Raw genomic sequence first — 12,373 nt, forward strand, 5'->3', positions numbered from 1 at the left:
GGAACCAGGAGGAACCTCCAACTCAGCTATAGTGTTCAGTGGGGACTGTGTGATCACAGCATAACCACTGAATCCCCCTTTTTGCTGTGCAACAGGCTTAGGGTTTTTGACCTTAGCCCACAATTTTCCACGGTGGCAGTCCACCAGAGGCTCCAGCCTGTCAAGCAGGTCTTGGCAAATGAGTAGTGGCTCTGTTTTAAACCTAGAGATATAAACAGGATGCACCACGTTCATTGGCCCGAACCTAAGTGCCACCCACACTCGGTGTGTGATCCTGGCATGATCCTGGGTATAGCTGGAAATATCTATCTTACACGGTTCTACCTTAAGTCTGATGCCTTTTCCTTTCGCTACTCGTTTGAGCTCGCTGAGTAGATCGGCTGACATCAAACTAATTTCAGCCCCAGTGTCAATCAGTGCTTCTCTATCTAAGACGTTTTCAAGAGAAACCTTGATATAAATACGCCTTGCTTTGCCTTTCTGGCTGAGATTCCCTAAGAATTGTTGGAAGCCTGCCTTTTCTTTGACTTCAGGGGCGGGGTCAGCGCCCAACTCAGAGTCACAGCCTTCTTCCAGGCAGGAACCCTCCCACCCAATCAGATAGACTGAGGGAGGGGCTTGGGACGGATCCCCGCCTCCTCCAGTCTTATGATAGACTCTGCCTGAGCCCTTGCCTTCCCCGTAGCGCTCACGGCGGCGTGCGGTCCTGCCTGCCTATTTTGCGCCGGGGCTTAGCGAGCTCAGGAACCTCAGCTGCCTCGAGCTGAGGCGAGTCGTCAACCCTGCTGGCTTTAGTGGCGAACACGGCCGTTTTAGCAGGTTTTCGCTCTGAGGAAGCAGAGACTTCAGCTCCCCAGGCTTTTTGAGCCAAGCTTCTAATGTCAGCCATTTTCATCGCTGTGTGTGCATCACAATCATTTTCCTGACTGAGGGATGCAGATTAGCAATGAATAAACCTTTGAAATTCACGTTCTCTTCGCAACCCTCTTCATTCCGCCCTGCAAAATAAGTGCGCCTAAGCCTCTGATAATAGTCGCGAGGGGCTTCAGCTTTTTCGTTCTTAATATGGTGCACAGTGGCTACGGCAGCTATGGGATCGATAAAAGCCGAAAATTCTCCGATCATTGCCTGACACAGCTCCTCAAAGCTATTACAAACCTCCGGTCCTTGTCTAGACATCCACTCGTGGACCGCTCGGCTGGTAGTTTTCCTTACTAACATAGCCTTTTCCTGTTCGGACGCTTCGGGCATAAACTGCAAAGTATATCTCAGCTCATCGATGTAGGTCTCCACATTATTCCCTGACACTGACGGGTCAAACCTTTCTACATCTTTGGCTAACTGCCTCAGGGAGTGGAGGTTAATTTTTACGGTTTCTCCGCGGGCAGGGAGACGGCCGTGATCAGGAGCAGGGGGTCTATGCCTGAATTGACTCGCCCTTGCGTTTCGCGCAGGACTCTGCGATCTCCCCCATGCCGATCCGACCACAGACCCAGGCCGGGAGAAACCTCCTCCCGGCGTGCTGGGTGAGCGCTCCGGGCTGCTAGGTGGGCTGGCATGCAAGTGGGATCTAGTCTATTTTGCTTCCAGTACGGCAGCATCTGACTCCTTTTGCCTTTCCTGGCTGAGCTCATTTAAACTCTCAATTTTTTTTTCTTTTTCTTTCAAGCTCGCTTCCAGGTCTCTCCTAGCTACCTCAGCCGCAGTTTCTCTAGCAGACAAGTCATCTAATTTACCTAAAACTTCCCTGAGTCAGTCTTCACTTTCCTCATTTTTCACTCTCTTTTCTCTGATTATATCCAACAACTCAACTCGCTCCGCCTTATATCTTTCTAGCGTTCCCTGAAACTTTTGAAACTTTGTCACCTCGGACAAAGACGGTTCCAGCTGTTTAGCTAGATTTAAGGTGAAACTCGATAGGACCAGAACTGCGTTCACAGACCCTCCTGTGTTAAGCTGGTTCGCTACCTTAGCTACTAAATCTACTTGCAGCTTCTCAATATCATCAAAGTTCAACTTTTCGATACCACTCCAGTAACCATGATTGTCGTCACTAGAAATAGTACTTATAAGCGACTCCACTTCAGACATTTAGCAGCCATTGTCATTACGTCAGAGAAACTTTAAGAGTATTACTTTTTTTTTCTTTTTCCAAAATACAGTATGGAATCTAGACACCCGAGCAGATGGATTTCCAATCAGCACACGTTACACTAAACGCTAGAAAACAGGGGGATTTCTTTACGCAGTTATCAGCACACCCGGTATTCGCGTATAGAAGCCGCGGTGCTGTGCTGAACTTGAACTCACAGCAACATCAGTTATTATACTAGTCTGCCTGGATACGAGTGGCAGACCTTACTGTGAGGGTTATCAATATACAAGGTATATAATCCCGAAGAGATGCAAACACAAAGAGATACACAACAGAGAATATATGTCAATATATATCGTTCGGTTACCAAATCGCTAATCAGTGTTATTACCCACTGTTACTCTAAACTCGGAAGTAAATACATTACTCATGAATTAAATTGATAACAACTTGTGTTGAGGTACAATTGAATTCTCGAGACGCAATGTAGAACATGGGGTTTACTTATCCACTGTGTATCGATTTGGAATTTGCCGGCACGAACACCAAACCAGCTGACAGGCTCTGTTGCAGCCTCTGTTCCAGCGGTTGTCCAATGGGCGTTGTCCCGGCGTCCTCTGGGTACCGGCCAACCAGTCAAGGTGCAGCTCGGAGTAGGACGGGCGGAGGAATCTGACTGCGGCGCGCAGGGCAGTCGTTGCTCCAAGGGGATCTACCAGCAGTCCGGCGGGCTGGTAGAAAGTCTCTATGCACAGAGTGTGACCGCGAGTCCTCACAAGTCACTCTTGTGCCTGGGAAGAAGCTGGTTCGTTCCCGGTCCAGCACTGCTTCTGAATAAGCTATTCAGGTTGTCGACGAGGGTCCAACTGTAGGGTCCAACTGTCCAACACAAACACAATCTGTGGCGTTTAGCGTGACATAGTCTTGCAGGCATCGTGCTGTCTCACTGCAATACTATACCGCTGGAGGAAACAGTCCATCTGGCCATGAAACTCATTTGAACGTCTAGCTACAGCAACTAACAATATCATGAATTCTGTATGCGTTAAAAGACAGCTATACACAGAAAACATGCAGGACACTGCTCATGATGTTTCCCGAGCCGAAACACAGTGCGTTTTTCCAAGCCATCTGACAAAGCCCGCCCACTGAAAACTGGAGCAGATCGTGTAAAGACGTTCAACTTTGTAACTACTGCACGCACAGGAAGCAGAATAAATTCCTCTTTTCAAACTGTCAAAGGTTTGCTTTGCGAACGCTGCAGGACATCGCACAATCTCTTTTGAACGGGGACAAACGATTTCTTATGGGGCGCAGTAAGTACAGACGTTTAAAATGCTCCACTCATGCCGACGATGCAGCATGAAGAAGCGCAACCTAACGTTTGACAGACAAAAGCCAGGCGCCGCTACGAGCAATATGAAATCATACTGACAGCACACGGCGTTTCGCGCTGACACAAAAGTAATCTCGACAGACGCTGTTCTCTGCATAACGCTGAAAGAGCTAAAGAGCGTTTCTGTTGACACGTAACAAGCTCGTTTCTTTCTACCATGATATCACCATGACCAAATCTGTCTTTAAACACCTTGCTCAATCTCTGACGAGACTGTCAAAAATTGCTTTCGCCGATTGTATTGCAAACTGGCAGAAGCGGGGTATTGGGAAAAGTTTTCAACTAGCAATAATCGCGCCTCGGCTAAACCTCACAGGCTACGATACTGCCACTGCGCAAAGCTGACGGTTGCCAGGCAACCGCGGGGATCCTATGGAAATCGTTATCGATCGTCTCATGGCATGTCGTTGCGGTAACGCTTCATATTTGTCGTCTTCTTCTTCTTCTAGCTTGAGGTTTTGAAGAATTTCATGACAGACAAGGGCTCCGTTGGGAACAAAGGGCGTTGTGAGAAAACCGTTGCTTATTTTCAGCAGCAGAAATACAACCCTTTAAATACAAGATGACAGAACAATGACGAAGGGCGTGCCGGGAGAAACTCATGCACTACAGAGGAAAGGGGGCGAGCACGTACAGTTCACATTCAAGCCACAAGTACTCTTCTCGGATGTTACACAAACAAATCCTAACGTCTTGAAAGCATTGCAGCATGTTTGTGTCCCACTTCCCGTGGCTGCAGGACGACTGACACCAACGGACAAACACAATCTGTGGCGTTTAGCGTGACATAGTCTTGCAGGCATCGTGCTTTCTCACTGCAATACTATACCGCTGGAGGAAACAGTCCATCTGGCCATGAAACTCATTTGAACGTCTAGCTACAGCAACTAACAATATCATGATTTATTCAGGATGTGTGGAATCAGCACGTCCCGGAGACAGCTTCCGAAATCGTGAGCATTCTCTGGTGGTGTCCTGCAGGGCGCCTGTGGCCGTGCGTTGGTGGTATAGTGGTGAGCATAGTTGCCTTCCAAGCAGTTGACCTGGATTCGATTCCTGGCCAACGCAGTGGCGATTGGTTTCAAATGCTGTCCTGAGCCTTGGATTGTGACTAGCAAAGCGAAGCCTTTTGAAAGAGCTAAAGCACTGCAAAGCGGAATTGAAGGAGAATCTTACAGGGGATTCTGAGCGGTGTCTGCATACACGCAGTCCGATACGGGTGCTGAAAGCTTGAGCTACTCTCAATGTCATGCTGCCTTTCCCCGGAGTAAATCTGTTACATTGAAAGAATGCTTCTGGCAGGTTCAAAAAGGGAGAAATAGGAGAAATTGGAGAAATCAATGATTTCGAATGAATTCTGTATGCGTTAAAAGACAGCTATACACAGAAAACATGCAGGACACTGCTCATGATGTTTCCCGAGCCGAAACACAGTGCGTTTTTCCAAGCCATCTGACAAAGCCCGCCCACTGAAAACTGCAGCAGTTGGACAAGAAAAGTGCCCGATAAATTCCATTTCTCATCATTTCTCTTGGCGTCAGTTCTGCTATTAAATGGGACGGAGGCAACAGGCTCAGAGAGCAGGTTAAGTGCACACCGAACGCAGATGTGTCCAAGTGTCTGTAAAAGCGCGGTGCTCTGCTGGCGCTGTTCCCTAGTGGCTTAAAGTGCCTGCCTAGTAAGCAGGCGATCCTGGGTCTGAATACCAGCGGTGCCTCTCTCCGTGTCTTGTTGTGCCGAATGTCTCATTTCAGACAAACATGTACAGCTTGGTTCAGTTTAATGCAATAATTCATTTCCTTTCTGGAATAACTTGTTTTTGAAGAAATCCATACAGCTTGTGAAAGATGAAATCCATTTCTTGGTTGTCAGTGGAAAAAGATTGCCGGCTGCAAGAAGCGCAAGGATTGTTTTCTTTGACCATAAACCTGCAAATGTAGGGAGCACAAGCGGCCGTCAGTCTCTGTGGCGCAATCGGTTAGCGTGTTTGGTTGTTAACCGAAAGGTTGGTGGTTCAAGCCCACCCAGGGATGCATGTCTCAGTTTTTCCAATGTAAACATCATCACCGCTAAAGAAGATGGCGCAGAAGGCTCCACAGTCGAAACGTTGTGCTTCTTTTCTTCTCTTTTCAGCATGGAGTAAACCTTTGCTTGATCCTTTGCAGCCTACGCATGCTGACACAGCTACCTTTCTCTTTATGCGCCTCAATCATTATTCACCAAAACCATCAGCAGAATGTGTCGCCTTTGTGGTGATGTCACTCCTCTGCTTCACAAATCACAAATGATAGAGTATTTGAATCCACAAGTAGCTACGAGCAACTTTGTCCTGGCTTGCATGAAAGTCAAAAATGTCAAAAAGAAAAAGATGGTGGCTTTTTCATATTCATTCTTTTATTTTTAGTTCGTTGCTTCTTCTGTCCATTGTCCTCCTGCCTGGCTCTTGACCTGTGACTGTTTGAACGCACACAGTAGACTTTCATGCAGGGGATTTGTCCTGAGCCTCTGTGAAAGACCCACCCACCCCCATAAATAACTGCTCTAGAAACACATGAATGCAAAACTAAACCACAGCTTAAAGAGGAGCTTGTCATGACCGCCAGGCAGTTAAGACCAACTCTTAAGCAATCTAATCAGCTCCAGCAGCGGGTGATTATTAACAAACACCGCCGCACGAGTTAACCCACCTGCACACACTCCACCATGCGGTACGCAGTGCTATTTTTACCATCTTTACCTGCTTCCCGCTGGTATTGAGTCTACTCCTTGAGAGCTCTACCTGGCGTTTTTTCCATTACCTCGTTTATTCTGGATATTGGACTCCCCTTCTGCCTTTTCGACTTTGGACCTCGCCTCTCACCTCGGACTGTTTGCCACCAGTGTTCTCCCTGGATTACGACTTACCTTACGCCTATTGACCACGAAACAAAGCAAAGCAGAGCAAAACAAAACGAACAAACGAAAACCCTCACGTCCCGCACTTGCATATAACGCCGTTACGTGCCCAAGCGGTATTGTACGTCATCCTAGCACTGCACCCTGGGGCGTACGGTATATGGGAACGAGCACACGCCACGAATCGTCTCGAATCACTCCCTACAGCTGTAAGGCGCCTTGAAACGTGCACCCCCAACATTCTTCTTTGCGCATCTGTGAAAGGTAAACTCTTGAGCAAACTCTGAACCAGCTCTAAGCAAACTAACCTGATTAGACGTTACTTTGACTCATCTTTTTACGCTCAGTGCTGGATTGCTCAAACTCCAGCTAGGGTTAGGGTTAGCATTCCCACGCTACTTAGACACTTTGTTTACGCTCAGTGCTGGATTATGGGAACTTCAGGACGAGTGGGTATTTTCTCCTATCTGTCAATTCTGTTTTGTTTTGGAGACTCTTGGCTGCCTATGTTGTACAGTGCAGCGTGAAGGAAACATTTTCCAAAACTGTGTCAGCTCAAAAGTTGTAAGAAAACCTCTCCAGCTGCTTTAACTCTCTTCATTTTTGTCATTTAATGTGACACTCGATGTATAACTGGAGCCTCACATATGCAAATGGTGAGGCTCCAGTTCGACACCCAATTCGACACCACTTTACAGTATATGACAAAAGCATGGCAGACTGTGCCGTACCGGCAGATAAGTTCCGCTTATTTTTACCATATTAAACATTGGAAATCCTCCCACTTGCATTTGTGACACTTGATTTTGGCTCCACCTAAGACACTCTTAAATCTTCAAACACTTTTCTCTTCTCCCGCAACACTCTTGTCTGTCGGCACTATGTGGCAGCGTTGCATGACAACCCCTCTCACCACGGAAAGGAACCTAACAGCTTTGGTAAGAGAGGAGAAAAGGACCTGGCCCGTAAAGGGCTCAAACCCACAACCTTGGCGTTATTAGCACCACGCTCTAACCAACTGAACTAACCAGCCTCGCGACAGTGCTCCTCTCTGTGCTGCAAAAAATCGAACTCAGGGAATTTCTTTTGTCCTCTTTTGAATAGAAAGCCGTGTAATTCAGTGTACGGGCTTTCTCGTGCACTTTCATGGTTCTTGTAACCCAAATCCTACACTGGCCTGAAATGCCCCCCATTTCACAGCATTTTTCAGCTGATTTAAAATGTACCTAAAGGAGAAGCATTATTGAAGACCATCAATTACCAAGAGCTTTTGTCAAAGGTTTTGGTGGTCATTTTTAATGACCACAGAGCGCTGTGACCTCGGTTTTACATCTCATCCAAAAGACTTCGCACAGTGGCAGTATCGTAGCCTGTGAGGTTTAGCCGAGGCACGATTATTGCTAGTTGAAAACTTTTCCCAATACCCCGCTTCCGCCGGTTTGCAATACAATCGCAACGTTAGGTTGCGCTTCTTCATGCTGCATCGTCAGCATGAGTGGACCTTTTTAAACGTCTGTACTTAGTGCGCCCCATAAAAATCGTTTGTTCCCATTCAAAAGAGATTGTGCGATGTCCTGCAGCGTTCGCAAAGCAAACCTTTGACAGTTTGAAAAGAGGAATTTATTCTGCTTCCTGTGCGTGCAGTAGTTACAAAGTTGAACGCCTTTACACGATCTGCTGCAGTTTTCAGTGGGTGGGCTTTGTCAAATGGCTTGGAAAAACGCACTGTGTTTCGGCTCGGGAAACATCATGAGCAGTGTCCTGCATGTTTTCTGTGTATAGCTGTCTTTTAACGCATACAGAATTCATTCAAAATCATTGATTTCTCCAATTAACAAGGGTCCCTTTTTGAACCTGCCAGAAGCATTCTTTCAATGTAACAGATTTACTCCGGGGAAAGGCAGCATGACATTGAGAGTAGCTCAAGCTTTCAGCACCCGTATCGGACTGCGTGTATGCAGACACCGCTCAGAATCCCCTGTAAGATTCTCCTACAATTCCGTTTTGCAGTCTTTCAAAAGGGTTCGCTTTGCTAGTCACAATACAAGGCTCATGACAGCATTTGAAAACGTTCGCCACTGCGTTGGCCGGGAATCGAATCCGGGTCAACTGCTTGGAAGGCAGCTATGCTCACCTCTATTCCACCAACGAACGCCCACAGGAGGCCTGCAGGACACCACCAGAGAATGCTCACGATTTCGGAAGCTGTCTCCGGGACGTGCTGATTCCACACATCCTGAATAAATCATGATATTGTTAGTTGCTGTAGCTAGACGTTCAAATGAGTTTCATGGCCAGATGGACTGTTTCCTCCAGCGGTATAGTATTGCAGTGAGACAGCACGATGCCTGCAAGACTATGTCACGCTAAACGCCACAGATTGTGTTTGCCCGTTCGTGTCAGTCGTCCTGCAGCCACGGGAAGTGGGACACAAACATGCTGCAATGCTTTCAGGACGTTAGGATTTGTTTGTGCAACATCCGAGAAGAGTACTTGTGGCTTGAATGTGAACTGTACGTGCCCGCCCCCTTTCCTCTGTAGTGCATGAGTTCCTCCTGGCATGCCCTTCGTCATTGTTCTGTCATCTTGTATTTAAAGGGTTGTATTTCTGCTGCTGAAAATAAGCAACGGTTTTCTCACAACGCCCTTTGTTCCCGACGGAGCCCTTGTCTGTCATGAAATTCTTCAAAACCTCAAGCTAGAAGAAGAAGAAGAAGACAAATATGAAGCGTTACCGCAACGACATGCCATGAGACGATCGATAACGATTTCCATAGGGTCCCCGCGGTTGCCTGGCAACCGTCAGCTTTGCGCAGTGGCAGTATCGTAGCCTGTGAGGTTTAGCCGAGGCGCGATTATTGCTAGTTGAAAACTTTTCCCAATACCCCGCTTCCGCCGGTTTGCAATACAATCGGCGAAAGCAATTTTTGACAGTCTCGTCAGAGACTGAGCAAGGTGTTTAAAGACAGATTTTGTCATGGTGACATCATGGTAGAAAGAAACGAGCTTGTTACATCTCAACAGAAACGCTCTTTAGCTCTTTCAGCGTTATGCAGAGAACTATGGAAGCCCGTTTCCGCCAGGGAGTAAAAAAAAAAACGCGCTATGCTATCTCAGAATTCCGACCTAGTATCTCAGAATTGCGACTTAGTATCTCAGAATTGCGACTTAGTAACTCAGAATTGCGACTTAAAATCATTCTTAAATCGTACAAGATCTAAAGGCATGGGGAGTTGTATTGTCAAGTGCCCTGATAAAACTTATTTTGGACTTATTTTGTCGTGGTTACACAAACCATGAAATTTTGGTGTTATTGGAGGAATCACACAATGTAAAACTGAGTCTTCGGACCTTGGAAAGAATGCTGTGTAAGAATCAGCTCTGGCGAAGGCGAAACAAGACAGATGAAGCGGAGGTCGCCTCATTCATACACCAACAGCTACAGACTTCTGGCAGACATCATGGCTATCGGTGGATGCACCAGAAATGCTGGATGGCAGGGATAATAACGGATAGAGAGACTGTCCGTCAGTTACTGCACCTTATGGACGGGCTAGGAGTAGATCTGCGTGCGCAAAATCGCCTGAGACGCCAGCAGTATTACAGCCGCGGACCAAACTATGTGTGGCATATTGATGGGTATGACAAATTAAAACCTTACGGGATATGCATCAACGGGTGCATTGATGGCTTCTTGAGAAAAATGATCTGGTTAGAAGCATACAAAACCAATAATGACCCATGAATTATTGCGGGTTATTTTATAGACGCTGTCTATAAAAACAATGGTCTTCCACAAAGAGTACGACTTGATCATGGAACCGAAAACACCCACGTTGCTGTAATGCAAAAGTTTCTGGGCGAAATGAATGAGGATAGCACAGAATGTGTTACTCTTTGCCCAAGCACTGGGAATCAGAGAATTGAACGCTGGTGGGCTACACTAAGAGCACAGTGCAGTCAGTTTTGGATGGACCATTTTGAACAGCTGAGAGAAGATGGCATTTTGTTGACACCTTCATCGACAAATCACTCATTCAGTTTTGCTTCCAAAACACCATACAGGTAAATGTAACATACCTGTCATTACAGATTTTGATATGAATAGTAAAACATAAAATTCTACTATTTTTTATACTATTATACTTATTAAAGATCTCTTCTTTGAGTTCCATAAAGTGAACCTTATTTCAAAACAATTGAATTCTATTGATTTCTATAGGAGGAGCTCAATGAAGTGCTGACTGCCTGGAATAATCACTTATAAACCTCACATTTCTCACAAAAGACCCTGCGCTCACACTTACTAACACCCGTCGCTGCATTCCGAAAGTGTCTCGCCAAACACTGAGAGCTACGACAAAAGACCTTACAGTACGCTGGGCAAACGTCCCGAGATCTAATTCTTCCGCGACAGGGGTACCTTTAAAGCGGAGACGACGGCACCCTTTTGGCGCGCCCTCTCTTTAAAGCCCTGGCCAAATACGAAGACAGTACGTACAGTTATAATTCAAACAAAACTAAAAACTACACATCCCAGTTACCATGGTGGTGCTTGTGATCATTGCGTTTAACCAACGAAACAGGGCGAAAAATCAGTCACATGACTTTGGGGCAGAGTTTCGAAAGCTTAACCTATCAGCAACAAAGCGAAATTTACACGATAGGCTACCTCAAACTGTCAGTTACATGACTGTGTATGTCGCTTAAGCCACTCCTATTTGGCATTTTAGTTATGGAGGCGAGAAGACGCCCCCCCCCCCCGTCTCTGGGTGTCTGATTTGCCGCCATGTTTAACCGTCCGTGTCCGAATGGCAGTAGCTACGCGTACGAAATAAAGTTCATCCCAACTACAAAACAGATATATTTTTGTGGTAAGAGGGCGCAAAACATCAGTATTTACTGCTATTAATTACTGTACGATTTATAGTTGAAATCTGACCCTAGATATAAAGTTAGATATAAAGTTAAAATCTCGACAAAGCAATGTAGGAAACACAGAGAAAAGAAATCCTTTCTGACATCTAAAATCAGTTTCGATCAAGGTCTCTAAAACGAACAAGAAAAAGAGGATTTTCGGAGGGCAATTACGCTGTGTTTATATAGGATAAGTGATCTATGAGCAATCTAATTTCTTGTTCGTTTAAAACAGTGAAATGTCAGCTGCACAAGATCGCACCAGAAACAGCACTCTCTCTGCCTGTCATAGACGTTCAGGAAAGGCTGAATGAAGTCATGTCAAGAACAATAATTCGGTGATCAATAATAACAGTTGTAGCACAAGAAACAAAAGATAATGAAAACTTCTTTAGGCTAAAACTCAAGTTCATTCTACAAATTAAGGCAAATGAAAATTCAGGATGTTAAAGTGCTAGAGGTGTAAAAAATACAAAAATGCACATGAGTAAAAAGTTTTAGAAATGGAGCAGGTGTTGCTTTGAAATAAGCAAACAGAAAAAAAGCCATGACTAAAGTGCAGAAGAGGGATGCAGGAACACTTGCTTAGATATACAACAAAAATCACAAAAAGGTGTATGTTACAAAAGAACATGCAAACATGTTCATCATGTACATCAATTTCCCTTCACGATCAATAAAGTCTTTTCTATAAACATGAAACAGAGTGAGGAATCAGAAAATTAGCATGCATAAAAACAGCAATTCTGTCAATAAGCCCTAAATGAATTAATAGCAACCATGGTTTCATGGAGGGCTTCTCAGATAGTTGGGCATTCAGGTAGATTCAGGTAGATTGCCAGGTGAAAGGATTTGTAAACATACTTTGTTAAAGCAAGTCAGTTTTTTCTGCAACACATAAAAGACATTTTTCCAAGAAAGTTTAGCCTTTGTCACTAATGAAACCACTAAATAAAGACATAAATATAGAAATCTTAAGATTTTGTTATTCAATGTTGGTAGCAGGATGAACTGTGCTAAGTGTATATTTTGTCGCAGCGTTGCTGCAAGATGTTAAAAGTGAAAAAAGG

At 45.3% G+C, this 12,373-nt stretch overlaps 4 non-coding genes across 4 annotated transcripts; 3 read left to right on the plus strand and 1 right to left on the minus strand.

Annotated features, from left to right (window-relative positions):
• Positions 1–3,692: 3,692 nt before the first annotated feature.
• On the minus strand, positions 3,693–3,834 carry LOC148643285 (U4 spliceosomal RNA). Its single transcript, XR_015929437.1, has one exon. It is a non-coding gene; the product is annotated as a U4 spliceosomal RNA (small nuclear RNA).
• Positions 3,835–5,450: 1,616 nt separating this feature from the next.
• On the plus strand, positions 5,451–5,524 carry trnan-guu (transfer RNA asparagine (anticodon GUU)). The gene has a single exon. It is a non-coding gene; the product is annotated as a tRNA-Asn (tRNA).
• Positions 5,525–7,729: 2,205 nt separating this feature from the next.
• LOC148643287 (U4 spliceosomal RNA) lies at positions 7,730–7,876 on the plus strand. Its single transcript, XR_015929504.1, has one exon. It is a non-coding gene; the product is annotated as a U4 spliceosomal RNA (small nuclear RNA).
• A 1,314-nt stretch (positions 7,877–9,190) lies between these two features.
• LOC148643288 (U4 spliceosomal RNA) lies at positions 9,191–9,332 on the plus strand. Its single transcript, XR_015929408.1, has one exon. It is a non-coding gene; the product is annotated as a U4 spliceosomal RNA (small nuclear RNA).
• The last annotated feature ends 3,041 nt before the right edge of the window (positions 9,333–12,373 follow it).

This window comes from Lepisosteus platostomus, chromosome 22, assembly GCF_059453375.1.
Source record: "Lepisosteus platostomus isolate fLepPlt1 chromosome 22, fLepPlt1.hap1, whole genome shotgun sequence".
Lineage (NCBI taxonomy): Eukaryota > Metazoa > Chordata > Actinopteri > Semionotiformes > Lepisosteidae > Lepisosteus > Lepisosteus platostomus.